The sequence below is a fragment of the Orycteropus afer genome, unplaced genomic scaffold (genome assembly GCF_000298275.1).
Source record: "Orycteropus afer afer isolate SDZICR_OR568_19922 unplaced genomic scaffold, OryAfe1.0 scaffold00495, whole genome shotgun sequence".
Classification (NCBI taxonomy): Eukaryota; Metazoa; Chordata; class Mammalia; order Tubulidentata; family Orycteropodidae; genus Orycteropus; species Orycteropus afer.
In genome coordinates this window covers 998,620-1,016,795 of record NW_006922082.1, presented here as the reverse complement: position 1 = coordinate 1,016,795, position 18,176 = coordinate 998,620, and the positions used below count along the sequence as shown (strand labels likewise).

The 18,176-nt window shown below is 35.3% G+C and overlaps 1 protein-coding gene across 1 annotated transcript in view; it reads left to right on the top strand.

Annotated features, from left to right (window-relative positions):
* Positions 1–235: 235 nt before the first annotated feature.
* Positions 236–18,176, top strand: part of GPATCH8 (G-patch domain containing 8) — a 70,309-nt gene continuing 52,368 nt past the window's right edge. Inside the window, exons 1-2 of the mRNA XM_042782876.1 lie at positions 236–310; positions 9,687–9,759. The gene's annotated coding sequence lies outside the window, so the exon portion shown is untranslated. The remainder of the gene's footprint in view (positions 311–9,686; positions 9,760–18,176) is intronic.

The following is an 18,176-nucleotide window of genomic DNA, read 5'->3' as shown; positions in this document are numbered from 1 at the left end:
AATGTGTTTTAGTTAGCAATTTTGATGCCTGTGAGGAGACAAAAAGTTGAAATTACTAGCTCTAGATTCCTAATAAGTTATTTTTATAGATTTCAGATTGTCTGAATTTGTGGCCCAGTTTTGGTTACTTCCTGAAAAGGAATATAAAATAAAAAATAATTCCTAGTTTGATTAGGCATTAACAATTGTGGCATGTATTGCTTTTGAAAAAATAACTGTAGTCTTCTTTTTTCAGGGTAATCACTTTGATCAGTATGAAGAAGGACACTTGGAAATTGAACAAGCATCTCTTGATAAACCTATAGAATCGGTAAGATAATCAGTGCTTAATTTTGGGTCATAGCCAGTTAGTTAGGTAGTGTTCGTGTGCCACTTGATGTGAATGAAATTAAACTCACTGATAACTGATAGTACAGTTTAGAGCTGTTTACTTGCATGCATTATAGTAATCAAATACAGTTTGGGATGTAGTATAATATTTAATATATTGGGAAATTACTCTTAAAAAAGCTGAAAACAAATTAGAATTTTGATGGAAAATATCCTTTTGGCCCATACTTTTACTCTGTTAAAGATAACAACTTAAAATTTAGTGTTTTTGTAAATTGAATAAAGGAGTGAAATGTATTTTGATCCTTTTACAGCTTCACTTTTCTTGGGCACTGCAGTCATATGTGAAATGCTCCATTAGAAACAGTTATGGATTAATACATTTAATTTACCAGACTCATATGGAGCATGGTAAATTTGGTTTCTGTAGTGTAAGGGAAGTCTGGTTTTTGTCAAAAGTTGATTCTTTCTATCTTTTCACATGGGTTTGTTTTGGAGATTATTAATGCCAAGCAATAGAACTAGAGATTTATTGTCCTCTTACTTTAAAAAAAAAAAAAGAGAGAGAGAAAAAAAAACATAAAAACAACCTTACTAATTTTTGAACATTATTTTCATTTTAAAAAACTCATTATTTAAAAATTACATAGTCTATTGTTAAACTGTCTTAACTTGTCAGTATTGTCAGCATTTAATATTTGTGTTTAAGTGTACATTTTTAATAAGAGTTTTAGGGAGCTATTGGTAAGATGTGAGTGAAAAAAAGTAAATCAAAGAGGGAATCTTAATCTTTATAAAAGTCAAAGCAAGCCCCTTTCTCCTTTAAGAAACACTAGCTCTACTCCTCTCTCAGGAAAGAAGGCAGTTTAGAGAGTACAGATATTTTAACTTCAGCTTTTATTTTCAAAACTGTAACGTAGTAAAGGATCAACATATATTTATGTTCCTAATTAGGTTGGTGTTGTGTGTGTTTGTGTGTGTGTTTAGATGTTTACAGAAATTTACACAACTTGGGGTGTTCGACATTTTTCTTCCACAGCAGTTGGCCCATATTAGCTAAGCAGCCATGATCTGGTTTGTATTGCACGGTCTGCCTTTTTTTTTTATTTCTTCTCTAGGGTTTCTTTCTTCCCCACCTCCCCTTCTTATTTCTGTTCTTCTGGTCCAGTGAACACTGCATATAGTACTTTCTGTCTTAATGTGCTGGCATGATGCTAGACATAGGCATGGCAGTAATTGATGACGCATGTGATAATGCTGCAGAGGGAGAATTCACATCTGATGCATTGAAAGCCCAGTCTTGTGTTTTGACATAAGGAGAAAATGGCAAGCCCGCTTTGCTAAATTAAAAACCCGTGAAGTTGGTGCCTTGTTCCACAGCATCTTGGGGATTATCACAAGGTAGAATTTCATAGTGTAATCTGTGGTCTAGATCACTATCTTGCACTTAAAAATAACTTAAAATTTCCATTATAATTTAAATGTTTCTTTAGGTCAGAACTTAAGAACAGATCTATCAGAAGCAAATCCCCAGTATTGTATTCTGCAAGTTACATGATTGGTTAATACTCTTATACAAGCTATAATTCTTGGGGTACTTTGACTTGACAGCAGCAGGAAATTTAATTAGACTAAATTTATAGCCTCTAGTGTTCATTATTACAATACTGAACCAAGATTTTTGAAAACCAATAAATTAAATGATATTTAACATTTCCTAAGCCTTCTTTGAGGACTATACTTTAAAGATTCCTGAAGAATCCATTTATTTGTCAGGTGAGACTCATGGTATTTCACTTTTCATACTTTATGGAATGTTCAGGATTTTTTTCTAGCACGTCATAAATTCTGGCACATGTTAAAGGGAGAAAACTATCAGAAGACAGTCTGACTAATCATTGTTGAGTAATCTCAGTGAGTAGTAGTGCAATTGATACACCTATTTATTAATTAGAATTATTCTTTCCACTTAAATAGCAAATAGTATACTTTGCATTTTTTTAAGTAAGTATATTAATATAATTTTGGGAGCTCTGGTAGCATAGTGGCTAAGACACTTGCCTGCTAACCAGACGGCTGGCGGTTCAAACCCACCAGCCACTCCTCGGAAGGAAGGTTGGGCAATCCTACTTCCGTAGTGATACTGCCTCGGAAACCCAAGGAGGGGTCGCTATGAGTCGGGTTTGACTCGACGGCACATAACAACAACAATTAATAATTTATACTTCCAATGGAAATTTACTCGTGACACACACACAGATACACACACACATATACATATACATATATATGGGAGCTCTGGTGGCTTAGTGCCTAAGGCATTTTACTGCTAACCAGAAGGCTAGCAGTTCAAACCCATCAGCCACTCCTCTGAAGGAAGATTGGGCAATCTACTTCTGTAGAGATACTGCCTCGGAAACCCAAGGGAGGGGTCGCTATGAGTCAGAACTGACTCGATAGCAGTGAGTTTGGTTTTATATGTATATGTGCATTATGTGTGATGTGGTAGTCCAGGTAGTAGCTACAGGAGCTTCATAGCTGTATTAGTTGGAAGTGGGGGACACAAGATTGGAGGGATCTTATTTCTGCTATCAAATCATTTGAGAATCAAATTTAAAGTATCTAATGAATTCCATAAAATGATTGGCACCGAAGTAGCTAGTGTTTCATCCCTTCTCCCATAATCAAAAGAAGTCCACTGTCACCTTATGAATGCCTACCAAATGATAGTCTATATTAAGTTACATGGCTGGCTGGCTCTGTTGAGCTGTCTTGTTTTTAGAGGGAAATGGTGTGGCTTCTAACGCACCAAAGAGTCTATGCTGAATTAAAATCTTTCTCTGCAGCAATATCTATTGAGAGGTGCTGACTGTTTTGCTACAGCATGCAACTCAAAAGTGGCTGGAAATATGCAGCTTTGGGAGTCTACAGATCATTGCAGGAGCTAAAGGTTTTTTGTTTTTTGTTTTTTAAAAAAAAAAAAGGTCAAAAAACAAAACAAACAAAAAATACCCCAGTAATCTGCAGCAGCTGGTAACCGTGGATGTCTCTGCACAGGTTTGTGCCAAGGATATGCCTGTGTGAAGGGTTATTGTGAGTATAGAATAAAGGTCTCTTTGTTTTGTAATAGGGTAAATTTGATGCTAACTGGCAAAATGGGAAATTAGATACAAAGATGCAATAATGCAATGTGCTTTTAGTGAGCTTCTAAACTTAGATTTGTTAGTGGTGATATAGGTATTTCAGTTTCAATAGGCAAAAGTTAAAAATACATCAAAATCCAGCATTTGTAAGAAGTTTAATAATTTTTATTATGAAGTCATATTTTCCCCCCTCTTTATTTTAACTAACCAAATAGCTTTCAGTGAGTTTTCTAGTGAAGAATGAAGCACCCTTCTAAGAAATTTATATTAGTTGCCATACAACTTGATTATCTGAATTTAAAGAGAAGGTGGTGGTTGTTACATGCTGTCGAGTTGGATCCGACTCATAGCGACCCCTCCTTGGGTTTCTGAGGCAGTATCACTACGGAAGTAGATTGCCTAACCTTCCTTCTGAGGAGTGGCTTTATTATTCAAATAGGATTTTTGGAATTTGAATTTTGAAAGTTATTGCTTTGAGATTTTTAGATCCCAGCCATTATAATTATGACATTCTCATACTAAAAAATATTTAGTGAACAAATCAAAGTTGATCTAAAGCCATAACCCAGTCTAGGACTCCACCATATTTCTAAGAATCAGTTGGTGTGATTTACGATATATGGTCTTTCATGACCTTTATTATAGAAAGAAGATGAGAAATTGGAGAATTAAGCTATACAGAAGGTAAAATACTTAAATCGTAGGCTTAAAGTATGTTATCATTGAAAGTAAAACTACTCATTAGCCCATTAATTGGTCTTTGCTTTGCCTGACTAATTAAATTCTGTGTTAATAGTTGTCAGTTGACTAAACAGGTTTTAAAATTTAATGTAAGCTTTCAAACTTTAGTTGCTGATATTTAGTTTGCTCATCTAGGGATTTAGGGATATATGTATAATTGGGTTTTGTCATGTTGCATATCTGTTTAGATCTGTGGACTCCACTAGTTCCAAACTGTAACTCTATAAGACTGCTGATTCGACGTTTAGCAGTGACCATATGTGGACTGCACTATAAATAATGTGCTTCTTGGAGCTGAATGGTGTAGCATTACTATGTGGCTTTTCTCTCCAGTCTTCATTGTGTCATCTGTAGTGAGCTAGAGATTTTTTGTTTTGGGAATTTTTACAACTTATTGTTTGCATGGGTTCACCTATTAGCATTCGGTTCTTGCTTATAGAATCTTTAATACACAATCAGCAAAGCTTACAATCCACTCAAGAGACCTACCATTTTTGTCACTGTTGAAAATGAGCTAAATGGTGTAAATTGAATGTGGCTGACAACTAAAAGAAAGTTCAGTGTGGAATTAATATTCATCCAGTCGCTGACATACCTATTGTATAGTTTTCTCATGAGACGTGATAGTCTATTTCTTGCTACAAAAACTTGGAATCAGCTCCATACAGTAAAGTACATTTTTATCTGTGGTTTGGCAGACTACAGTTATATAGATTGGTGGTGCTGTTGCAAAATGATCATTGTTACTGTGGTATATAGCTCTGTGGAGCAGCGAGAAATTTCTGGGAAACTTTTCTGCTTGGTAAATACCAAAAAATTGTTGAGGGATGGCTTAGACAATTAATAGTGAGGTCTTTTTTATTGCTGATACTGTGTTTCAGCATATTGGTAGTTGTTTTAACACATTTCTTGCTTTTAAAGATCTTTCCATTTAAAAATTATATCCCTCTTTCTCATTCCTATACTGTCTTAAACATATAATACCATAAAAAACACATCAGCTGCCATTGAGTTGATTCCGACTTACAGTGACCCTATAGGACAGAGTAGAACTGCCCCATAGTGTTTCCAAGGCTGTATCTTTGTGGAAGCAGGCTACCCATCTTTCTTCTGTGGAGCAGCTAGTGGGTTCTGACTGCTGACCTTTTGGTTAGCATCTGAATGCTTTAACCATTATACTACCAGAGCTCCTTGCATATGATAGAGGGGAAAAAAGGATATGAATATAGTATCTTACTTGTACATTTAAGTTGGAAATAGAAAAAATGGTAAAGGACAACTGAGGTAATTTTCGTGAAAAAAGTGTAAATTTTCAGCTCAGTTTCACAGTTTAACCAAAATTAGAAGAACTTCATATCCAAAGATGCCACCATACTGCCACCATTTTTGGGTTTTGAGTACAGAGTATAACAGATAGGTTGTTTGTGGGAACTCTGTGAATCATGTGGAAAACCAGCTTTTTGCCTACCACTTTTAGGCAAAATTCAGTTGCCTTACTCATTAGTCTAAAATTAGGATTTCCTTGCAGTTCTTCCATGTGCATTGAAACTTTGAAACAGACTGCCACTCTCATGTCTTTTTGGTAGTCGTAAACCAGGTTGTGTTAGAAAAGAAGAAAATGTCTGCTATTCATTTTTGGTTCTGAGATTATAATTAAACAACAAATTATGTATTTTATTTAAAAAAGCCACAAAGATTTTTACTAGTCACTATTATAATCACTTACCTAGTAACTACTTACACTCTTTTACTGTTTTAGAGATCAATTTAGTGATCATTGCCTTAATCTGTCAGTGGACCAGAAGTTAGTCCAGTTTAGTGGTGTAACAATCATAGGTACAGCAAGGATTGTGAAGCTGGCACAGGACCGAGCAGTGTTGTACACAGAGTCGCTAGGAGTAGGAGCTGACTTAATGGCACCCTGCTGCAACAACAACAACAGCAGCTGTCGTCATGGAAATACTTGGCAAAATCACAACTCTAAACAGAAAGACTAGATTAGTTGTTTTCCCAGGCTGGTGATTGCGTCCTTTGTTCTGTCAGGAGCAGTGAGAGTTCAGTGAGCATTTAAACATTTCCAAGGAAGACACATCTACTTTGCCCTACATTGTTATAAGATGTTTGGGTGTGCCTTCCTCATGTTAGTTATCATCCATAAGCCTAAGTTTTGAGTAGCGTTTATGAATTTATTTTTTCTTTTTGGGTAGAAAAGGGGACCATACTGAATACTAGCAGAGTCCAAGAGCTGCCTTTTTCCCTCAAAAAGCAGGTAGTCTGGAATGATAGGAAAGGCCCAGTTTTTCTGAATTAATCATTCCCTTTATTCTATGAAGTTGGTGATTCCCATGAGAGGAAGCAGTTCTGTGAGCTATGCCTCCTGTTTCTGTTGCCTTTCTTGTAATGAGAAGGACTAAGAGTGGCATGTTAATAATTGTAATGTAGTCTCCAAGATTTCATTCCTTAATCACATTTGGGAAAGTAAATTGAATTAAAGAATAATTTTCACCTGAAGTTTTAGAAGAGAAATAATCATTGCCATTTTGTATCAGTAGCTTTTCTTTGAGAAGGTGACAGCTATCCTCTTGAGTGGTTTTGTAAAAGTGGTGCTAATGTGTATAACCTTCAATTTTTCTTTTTTTCTTCCTCTCCCTTTAACATTTGCTTTTCCTTTCACTGTTGTCAGTCACAACATGCTGCTCTTGAATCTCTCAGCTGGTCTTGACTCGTGATTTTACTTATGCTTTCACTCTTCTTTAATAAATACATTACTTGCAAGCAGTGAATTGAAAACAAGACAAAAATAAATAAATAAAACGACCATTAGTGATTGGACAGTTTCTTACTTTGTGTTACATTTAACTGTTCTTTTGACAGCCCAGTTTTTAAAGCCAGGTTCGTATGGAAATGCTTTCACTCCACTTGCACTGCTTTTGGAAATAGCATACTGCTTCATCTGTCTGTTTATTTTAGTGCATTCATAATATAACACAGTCAGCATAATGTCTCATCTCTACTTAACCATAAATTGAGTTTTCCTAAATAAAAAAACAGGGCAACAATTTTTGTCAGCGTTGTTTAGTATCCAAAATCTCTGTGCCAAGTATAGTTACATTAGCCTATTAAAAGATTAAACATTTATTTAAATCAATCAAATAATCTTAGAGTCGTTCTACTATCCTTGTCCTTTCTAGGGTTATCAGTTGTAGGAATTATGTTATGAAACAAGAATTTTATGTACAGGTAAGTTTATTTTCATGGTAGTAAAACAAGAGCCTTTTTACCATTTCCTTTTCTGCTAATATTACTTATATTAAGAACTTTATTCTTTTTTTGATAATAAAGTTATTTATAAATAAATGCTCAATACTAATTAAAGGGATACTCTTCCTAGCAGTTCAGTTGGGAGGGGAGAAGGGAAGGAGAAAAGAGAGGCAGCAGTGTTAGATTTAAGTTGTTTGATGTCTCATAATGTAGACATCATCTCCTGGAATTACATCTACCATAGAGCTTTCTAGTAATTCTTTTTTCTAGCAAAAGTAATTTCTAGTGACCTTTTGAAGATTATCATGATTTTGTAAATACACCTACTCCTCACTTATCTATATGGTTGTGATCCAAAGACCACATTGTTACACAAAAATTGACATTATGAGAAAATGGAGGATGACCACATCAGATCACAAACCGGAGGATGATTCCATCATTATATAGCTGCCAGATCACATCATTACATAACTGCCAAACCACTGAGAATCGTGGGCCAGCCAGGTTGACATAGCCACCATTAACTCTAGCCCTGTGCCTCAGCATTCATTACTGCCAGATGTACATCGTTAGTGTACAGAATAGTTGGCAGATACCTTACTGTTGCCGTAAATGGAAAATATCGGCTAATGATAATGAAGTAGTAGATAAATGAGGAGTAGGTGTATATATATATTTAAAACAATTGTATCTTTTGTTTTAGAAACAAATTTTTCATTGTCATGAAGTACTGTTCCCTTATTGCTTGGCCTATTTCATTTTGACATTTTAGTAAGTTTCATCTTCTAAAAAGTATCTTGATATTTTCCCACCCCATCAGTGAAATGTCTGTTCAGCTCAGTTTTCTGATTCACATGCGGTCATAAATTTATAGAAGGAAGTTGTCTTTAAAAAACAAAACAAAAACAGCATTGAGGAGACTCTCTCTTAACTTTCTGTCATAGAAGATAAGAGTAAAATAATTATATTCTCTTCTCTATGAAAGAAGCATTTTATCATTGAATTATGGAGCTGAAAAGTAAAAAGCAGTTTATGGAATATTTGGTTTTAATTCAGAGATTTGGAGTTTTAGCTTTAAAATTAATTTCAGGAAATAAGAGATTATTTTCAAATGGTGATATCAGAGTAATACTACACATTTACATTTTTTATGCATAAAGAACACTTTGTGTTTATAATTTTTAAATGTTTCCCAGCAGACGAGTAGCATCATTTTATCTGATTCAGTTAATGATTATTTTAGCTTTGTCTTGCTGCTTCATGGTAACTGCAGAAATCAAAGAATTGGACACAAAAGGCCGTAGAGATTTCTGAGACCTAGACCCTTTACACAGAAGCTGGCATTTTATTGTTGTTTCTGAGATCTTTTTATGCAGTTTACATTGAAATACCTTTTCCATTGTGCTCCTAGGAAGATGAGACATTATGTATGTTGTTTTTTTTTCCCCCTACATGCACTAATGGTTCTTTACTGTTAACTTATTGCTAGGCCTGTTTCATTCTAACATTTTAGCATTTTTGTTAGATTACATGTTGAAATGCATCACTCAGTCTGTGCTTGAGCTCATTTTATTTTTCTGTTTAATCAATTTAATTTCTTGTTGTACTAACCTCACTGTTTTTTCAGTTTAATATTGGCTGCATGCTAGTTAAATATTATATATATATTTTTAAAAAACCAATCAAGTCTAGCCTCGATTTTGCTCTGATTGTGTTTTCATTTCTAGTGGTGGGGCAGTCTTACACTTACAACTTACTTTGTCTCATGAAAGCCTGACACATAAACAAAACAACTAAATACAATATAGATTTTCTTTAAAAAGAAATCTTAAAGTGGTGCTGTCTAGGTGGTGGATATGATTGTACCTTGATTATATGGTTTTTAATGTTAGTTTTAAACTTCATAAATGTATTCCTCCCCCTTTCCCTTTTCCCCTTTTTCTCCTTTTTAGTGTTATGTACAAAAGTTGCCCAGCACACCATCAGAAAGGACCCTTACCCCATATGTTCTTCCCATATAAAATACTAGGCCAGCATTTCTTTTTACATTAATGTCCCTTTTATTGGGCACATTTACCCTATTATTAGCACCTTTTGCATGCATATATGTAGAATTATCTCTTGCTCATCACCTGTTTAAATGTCACTAGGAAGGGAAGAATATATTATTGGAATATTTTTGGTTTGTCTCTCTGTTCTGTCTGTCAGGATAATATTGGACACCGCTTACTCCAGAAACATGGGTGGAAGCTGGGCCAGGGATTGGGAAAATCTCTTCAAGGTAAGTTTTTTAAATTTATAGGGAAAAAGAAAACAATGGTTTTGATGCAGATCTCGTGCCTGATTATGTTTGTTGTCTTTTTTTTTTTTTTTTTTTTTAATGTTTGGATTATTTTCCCCCTGTTCCCTGCTGCCCCCTCTAAAATAGTCTTTTTTCCTATGACTGTATTTTAGGTCACTTTTAAGCCTCCATATTTGCTAATAATTTGCAAGAGTAAGCTGCTTTGTCATTAAAGCTTCCAGGTTAAACTGTGTGTGACTCAATCAGTTTTACATTTTTATTATTATTATTTTTCTTTGGTAGGGGGGTGATGGGTAGATAGAATAAAGGAATAAATAGTAAGTATCAGAGTGTGCCTTCTTGTGTCATTTAGTGACTTTGTGTTGTAGTCTTCTGTATTATCAAGAGAATTTTCAACAGCAGAGTTTAAATTTTGTCCTCCTGAGTTCTCCCTGAAGCCTATGATTGTCCTGGGTATTTTGTTCTGTAATCAGAATCCATGTAGTGGTGGAGAGAAAAATTGACCCACATGAAACTTAAAATGAGGTTTCCTAGGGTCAGAGAGAGGCCATTTCTCAGGTTCAGATCAGGTTCTGGAAAATGTATAATTTAAAGTTTCGACTGAATTTATTTTCCTTTTAATTATACTGATCATTTGGATTAAAATAATAATAATAATAATTCTGCTTCAGAGTTCTTCCTAGTTGGAAACCAGTCAATTCCATTCACTTTTTAGCTCTCTCAGATTCGAGAGCTATTCTTTGTAGATGTGTGAACACTACCTCAGAGATGATGGGACTCACTGTGTTGTACATCTGATCTTGGAAGGGTTCATTGTCTAAAGTGATCTTTAGGAGTAATGGTGTGCTAACTGACTAACTCTTTTAATTTTGGAAAAGGATTTCCATAGTTTGAATGTGGAAATCTAATCAATTTAAGTGTGTCTGTAAAGGGAACAAGAGGACATAGAATGAAGTGGGACATTTCAGCTATCATAACTTTTTCTTTTTAAATTCTGCTTCTACACATTCCATCCAGTGTTGACACATACCAAAAACCAAAACCAGAGTCACTGCCACCGAGTCAGATGCAAGTCGTAGCGACCCCTCCTTGGGTTTCTGAGGTGATATCACTATGGAAGTAGAGTGCCCAACAATCTTCCTTCCAGGGAGTGGCTGGTGGGTTTGAACCACCAGCCTTCTGGTTAGCAGTCAAATGCCTTAGGCACTACGCTACCAGAGCTCATATGTTGTTGTTGTTGTTATGTGCCATCGAGTCAGACCTGACTCATAGCGACCCCTCCTTGGGTTTCCAAGGCAGTATCACTGTGGAAGTATTTTGCCCAACCTTCCTTCCAAGGAGTGGCTGGTGGACTTGAACCACCAGCCTTCTGGTTAGCAGTCAAGTGCCTTAGGCATTATGCTACCAGAGCTCCTAGAGCTCATATAGGAGATGCTTAATAAATATATTTTGAATGAATATTTAGGACTAAGCATCGATCTGTTTTTTGTGGAGATATATAAAGATTTGATTACCATAAAACTTATTTCCAAGTGGCACAAGAACTCATTGTGAACAATACAAGGAATACTCTGTGATTAAGAACAATTTGTATGGCATAAACCAAAGATTTTTAAGAGTCTGGAAGAGATAGGATAATCAGGACTGAAGTAAAAAAAGATTCTTGATAGAATTTGTCTAGTGGTTTGCATACTTGAAAGTGTTGGATTGAATTCAATGGAGATGATTACTGAGAAGAAGATCTGAAGACTGAATTTGATTCTCTCTTCCTACTTGACACTTTTTTTTTTTTTTCCTACATAGGGATACCCAGGAACATAGTTACTTCCTTGGTCAGGTACCCAGGGAGTACAGTTTTGGGGTATTTCATAGGGGCTAGCAAATCTGTTTGAATCCCAGAATTTTTCATTGTAAGGACCAGAAACAAGAGACTAGAGACACAACTAGAGCCTGCAGTATTTAATTTAATTTATTTTTTTTAGTATTTTATTTTTTAAGAAAGGAATTTTTGATACCCAGCAGTCTTTTGATGATACAGGATTTTTTATTTTATTTTTAGGAACACTTTAGAACTTGGATTCTTTTTCAACTTTGAAAAGAGGAATTAGGTGTTACTCCTATTTTACTTCCATCTCTTCTCATGGTAATAGGCATATAGTAAGCATTCATTAACTCATAAATCTATTATTCATGTTAAATTCAAGGGAGTTGTGATGCCAGTCTGCTTTGAGTGGCTAGTACAGTATTTTTACCCTTCAAAAAGAATGGAACCTTATTCTATTGCCAGCATTGAGGGCCAAATTTAATAGTCTCATAAATGGCTCTATATCTTCTTGCTGAGATTCAACAGTGTGCAGGCATTGTGCTGGTTTCTTTCACATGCTTTTTATTTCTGTAATACCCACATATATGACCTAGAGCATAACCACATTTATGGTATATTGAGGCAGTTTATGATAAGATTGTTTGTTGTACTAAACCTTTGCCATAAATAACCCCTGTAGAAAGCCCTTGTCCCTTTAGTGAAAATAATAGTGTCTCCTCAGTATTGTACATACTTGTCGCTGCATGTAATTTCTAGGCACGTGGCTTTGTAAGAGGTCTTTAGATTTATTAGTTTACTGTCAACTTCCTGTTTTCCTTTTTATTTGAATTTCGAACTCTAAGTAACATAAAGTAAACCACTAAAATTTAGACCTGATCTCTTTGGGCTTTTTTGTTAAAAGTTTAAAAATTATTTTGACCCATGCAAGGTTTTTATTAACAGTACCAGTCCTTGGGATAGAGAGCAGCTATCTCAAATCATTGGATAGACTGGAGAACAGGGCATGCTGACTCCTGAACAAAGATATCTATGGCAGGATAGAAAATTATTCTTCATAAGCTATGTTTAGTTTAATATTTGAATTTTATTATTATTCACCTTTGTTCTCCATATTTACTAAAATACTTCAGAAGTTAAAAAAAACTGATTCTGTGTAGTCGGTAAGTGTTAAGACTAAAAAATAAGTACCTGTAGAAAAGATAGGATGACAAGGTATCTGTAGCAAACAACACAAAGACCCATTGACAAGAAATACAAATAATTGTTTGTTGTAGAGGCAGGAGGTGTGTTTAATTTGGAATAAAGTAACTGTGGATGGTAGTTATATTTTGTGGAGTTGTACTTGATTCAGTTCTAAAGATTGTTATATAACTTTCTGGCAGCTATGAAATAAAATGGAATAATTTACCTCAAAATCTTTATTTTTGTTATGAAATATGTTTATAATCAGTAGGTGCAGTCCATAATGGTTGCCTAAACTTCTTTGTTGTGTAGTCTTAAGAGATAGTTGATGATTTGGCTGCTGATTTGGTGTCAAACAGAAGTTCAGCCCTAGGAAAGGGACAGTGAAGTCAGGTATTTCATGTCACCTTGTCTAGAAGGTTCAATCAATAATAATTAGACAAAAACAAACCCACTGCCATCAAGTCCATTCTGATGCATAATGACCCTGTGGGACAGAGTAGAATTGCCCATAGTGTTTCCAAGGCTGTAAATTGTTACAGAAGTAGATTACCTCATCTTTCTCCCACAGAACAGCTGATGGGTTCAAACCACCAACCTTTTGGTTAGTAGCTGAATGCCTTAACTACTGTACCACTAGAACTCCTTAATAATTAGACAGCCAACAGATTTTTTGAGCTAATAATAATATATTTCAGTCATGCAGACCATACATAAAGTAACATAAGACATGGACATAGTAGATAAGATATAGTTCCTGCCTTTCAGGCTTACTTTCTGTTCCTCTAAGTCTTGCTTTTTTTTTTTTTTTTAAACTACTATAGACCTTTGAAGGTTTCCCAAGACCAGGGACCATGTCTTATACTTCCGTATCTTCCTTCCATACTTAAAAGGAAGTATATGATGAGTCTGAATATTTAACTGACAAATTGTTTCAAGCTTCTTGAGAATAGAAATTATCATTCATTTTTGTGTAAAAGTACTTGGTGCAAGGTATGAAGGCAGTATCTTAACAGCATTTGAATTTGGCTCTGACAGTTCCTTTAAGTAAAGGGGACAAGTTACTATCCTTGAATTATTCTCAGCACTAAATGGGAATTAAAATCTTTGCCCATCTTCTCACAGAGTGGTTATGAGGGTATATGAAGTAAATCAATGTAATTAAGTTATTTTATAAAACCTGTAAAATGCTATTTAAATATTGTTATTAACACTTCTGTAGTATAGTGCATATTTATTTTGACTGAAGGAAGAGATTATCTATTTTTCGGTCTTAATGAGAAACCTAAATATTATAAAAATCATAAATAGAGAAGCCACTGTCTTGCTACTCTTATGTCCCAGAATTAACAGCAATAGTAGTTAATATACTTAATATATAGTAGGTATTTGGCTCTAGGATTTGTGCTTTTAATACTATATGCATTTTAGGATCCCAAAGCCCGAATTTTGCTATCTGTCTCACTTACTCTGAGCCTAACTTATAACATCTAAAAAGAGCCTCAGTCATACAACAGAGGTATTAGATCAACTGGATAGCAACCCAGAAAGAAAATAAAGTTGGATCCCCACTGTTATGCCTTAACTCAAATATATTCTAGAAGAATCAAAGATTTAAATGTGAAAAATGAATGATAAAATTATTGGGATGACTAATGGGAGAATTACTGTGTTTAGTAATCTTGGAATGAGGAAGACCTCTCTAAATTTAACTCAGACCCCAAAAGCCATTAAGTAAAGGATGAATTTGGTTATATTTCATCATAAATAAAATTGAACAACAAATAACAAACTGGGAGGAATATCTACAATATCTCATTATAGACAAAGAACATTTCTTTCATGTGTTTATCAATATGAAAAAGGTTTAAATAGAAAAATGTGAAATGATATGAATACTGTTTACAGCAAAGTAATGTACATGGCCTTTAAATGTGAAAATATTTTCAGACCATCTCATAATAAGAGATATGCCTATTGAACCACAACAGATACCCTTTTTCACTTGCTGGATGGGAAAAGGTGAAATAATTAACCTGGTCAGAATTAGGGAAACAAGCATTACATCATAAGCCATCCAAACCAGTTAAAATCGAGGCAGTTCTAATTCCTCATGACCTCATGTGTGTCAGAGTAGAACTCTGCTTCATAGTTTTCAGAAATAGGCCTTTCTTTTGAGGTGCCTTTGGGTGGGCTTGAACTTCCAACCTTCCAGGCAGCTGAGCTGATTAACTGTACCACTCAGGGACTCCACTTACATCATAGCTGGTGAGAATTTGGATGTATTACTTAAAGGTGAAAATGCATGTATACTAGATCCAGCAGTTCTATGTATCTGTCCTGTACTTACTTGTGAAAATTATGAAATAATATATGATTGAGAGTATTATAGCACTCTTTGTGATAATAAGAGTTTGGAAACAGTCTACCATATTTCATTAATTCTAAGACTTCTTTCATATTTTAATAAATTTAAATTCACGTGGTCGTGTCAGTAGCATTATAGTTATAATTGACAGTTCTGTCCCCTCTTTTTTAGTGGCATGTCAAATAATAGTGTGTTTTATAGGTAATGGCATTCTAGACTTGAAGAAATAAAATACTAGAATAGTATAAAGGACAACTATAGGATTGAAGTAGTTTAGTACCCAATATTTGTGGGATAATTTCTAAGATGCTGTGGTACAGTGAATTGCTTGGTGTGGCTCTTCTAGCCATGATCTTAGTGATACCCATCAGTTGAGTAGGTGGAACTATGTAAATGTGATGTACTTTGTAGCCCACCAAGGGGATTGGATAGCTTGTTAGTAATATAAATAAGGTACATGGCACCCTTGTGGGGGTGGGGCCATGTACATAATGTGTATGGACATCTAATATGGGGATTGTGTGGTTTTGCCAACCCACTGAAAATGAGCCATCCCAGAGGCAAGGGTTGGGGAGAATCTCACTACCATCAAGAAAGAAGACTGAGGGGTGGAGTGCATCCTTTGGATCTGAGATCACTGTGCTGAATTTCCTCGATCCAGAAGAGAGAGAAAGGCAGCAGCATAACCAACAGAAGCAAGAGACTGGCATGAGATAGAGTGGTGGGTTTCCTGGCCCACATAGTGAGAAAGCTGAGTGAGTGTCTTTGGGCTGGAGCCTTGCTGGTGGAGTGGGCACCTATCGACAGAGTTAAAAGAGCTTTGAAGCACTTGCCCAAGCAGGGCAGAAGCTGAAGGGTGCCAGAGAGAAGGGTGCTTGTGACACAGCTGAGAAGAAGCTGTCCTCATGGAAGAACTGTATCCTGAGTTTCTGATTCTGAATTGTAACCAGTTACTTCTCTAAGAAACTCCGTTAATTGTGATTATTGACTGTGAGTTCTGTGTGGCCGTCGCAGTGAATTCTCGAATCCAGCAGAGAAGTAGAGAGTGTCATGGAAGGGACATTTGGTGTCAGAATTGGTAAAAGGCTGGAAGGTGGTAGCATGTCTGACCTCTGTCTCATCGGAATGAGCCTTGGGTTGTTGATACTGTTTTAGGTCCTCTTTCCTTCTTGTGAAGTTAGAGGACATCAGACAACATTGCCCACACACCCTTTTTATAGTTACATTAAATAGAAAAACAGCATACAAAGGAGTATGTACGGTAAACTATCATTTGTGTTAAATAATGTGTGTTTGTATGTATTTGTATATTTTAAGCAGGAGGGGTGTGTGTATAGATAGTAAAATCTGCTAAAGCTGGAACCTTTGTAAGAAGTAAACATGTCAGAGAAGGAAAACACAAATATTTTCCACTAAATAGAGAGCGATAGAAAAATGATGACTGTACCCTGTCAGAGATGGAAAACTTGCAAGACCCCAGAAAAACAAGGCAGTCCTGTCGAGTAGGGCTTCAAACTGATTCAGACTGGTTCAGCCATGGCTGATGAAGTAAAATCGGAACAGACCCTAATTTTTAAAATTTGGGTAAAGAAGAGCAGTAACTGAAATGGGAAAAATTATAGGTTGAGGCCATGGAATGAGAGACTCAAGAAGAGGTGTAGTGAGTCCTTTCAATAGCCTGATAATGAGAGGTTGGATTATTGCCAGGACTGTGGAGAGCAGCACATTGAAAGTAGCACAGTCAGCCACCATTTGTGAGCAGGGCACTGTTGATTCTGACTCTGCCAGGCAAAAATTGGTTACTGTGCAACATGCATGCTGCCATTGTTTTCTAGCAGGATGTCGACCCGTAATTTCCCATTTTGGTTACTGTTCCAGTTACCATTTCAGTTCATCCACATTTTACAAATTTGGGCCCATTTGGGATTCGCTTCATTGGCCATGACTGAACTGGGAAGAACCTGTTTGAAACCCTGCCATCTAGTTCTGGCTCTCACATGTTTCACGGTACATAAATCTCCTGCTTAAAATGAGTAATTCGTTCTTGAAAAAAATCACACATTCTGTGTGAAAACTCTTCCCTGAGAACCTATTTTGATTGGTTGCATGTCAACCTCAGCCCTTACCCAATTTCAAAAACATAATTAAAACACAGAAAACTGCTTATTTATAAATCTTTAAAAATTATTAGGATATAAAATTCTGAAACTTTCCTTCTTGATTACAAAATAAATAATATGCTTGTTAACACTTTGTATGTAGTAACATACCCATTCCTTTTGTTGATACTACTTACACAGCTTTTCCATAAATCTGCTAGTTTTATTTGGTATGTATCTTCAGACTTCTCACATATCTTTTTCTTAAAAATGTGTAAAAGTTTTAGGATTGAAACATAAGTATTTTACTTTATGAAAAATATGGGCTGAAAAATTTTGCATCAAAATTTTTTATAGTTTAGGTACTAAAACTGAGACATTCTAATGTGAAAACATTAAAAGGATATATTCTGTGGGGTATGCTTGTATATTTGTTTCTATTTGCTTGACTGCAGATAAAAGTCTTTGTATAGATGGACTCTGAAGGGAAATTGAGTTGCTTTTTATTGTATACTTTAAAAATTTGGCATCAGGTACTTGCCTTGCTATTAAAAAATACAGAAAATAATTGTTTTTAAAAAAGTAGAATTAGAGTAGACAGAGGGAAGAAAGGCAGAGTAAGTTGAGGTTATTACCTGGTTTTATGGATTTCCCTCCCACCCTTTCTGATTTCAGTTAGGAAATAAATGATCAATGTAGTAGGGTAAGGCTTGTCTTAGGTTAAGTCCCAGTTATATTTATACTGTATTTTATTAGTGAGTGGAAATGAAACTTGAACAGACTAGAAGTATGCTACAATTTAGACATTATTGTTAAAATGGAATATTTATCTTTAATACTTAATTTCTTTCTTTTTTTTTTTTAATTGTGATTTCAGTGAAGATCTACAGAGCAATTCACTTTCCATACAGCAGTTCACATA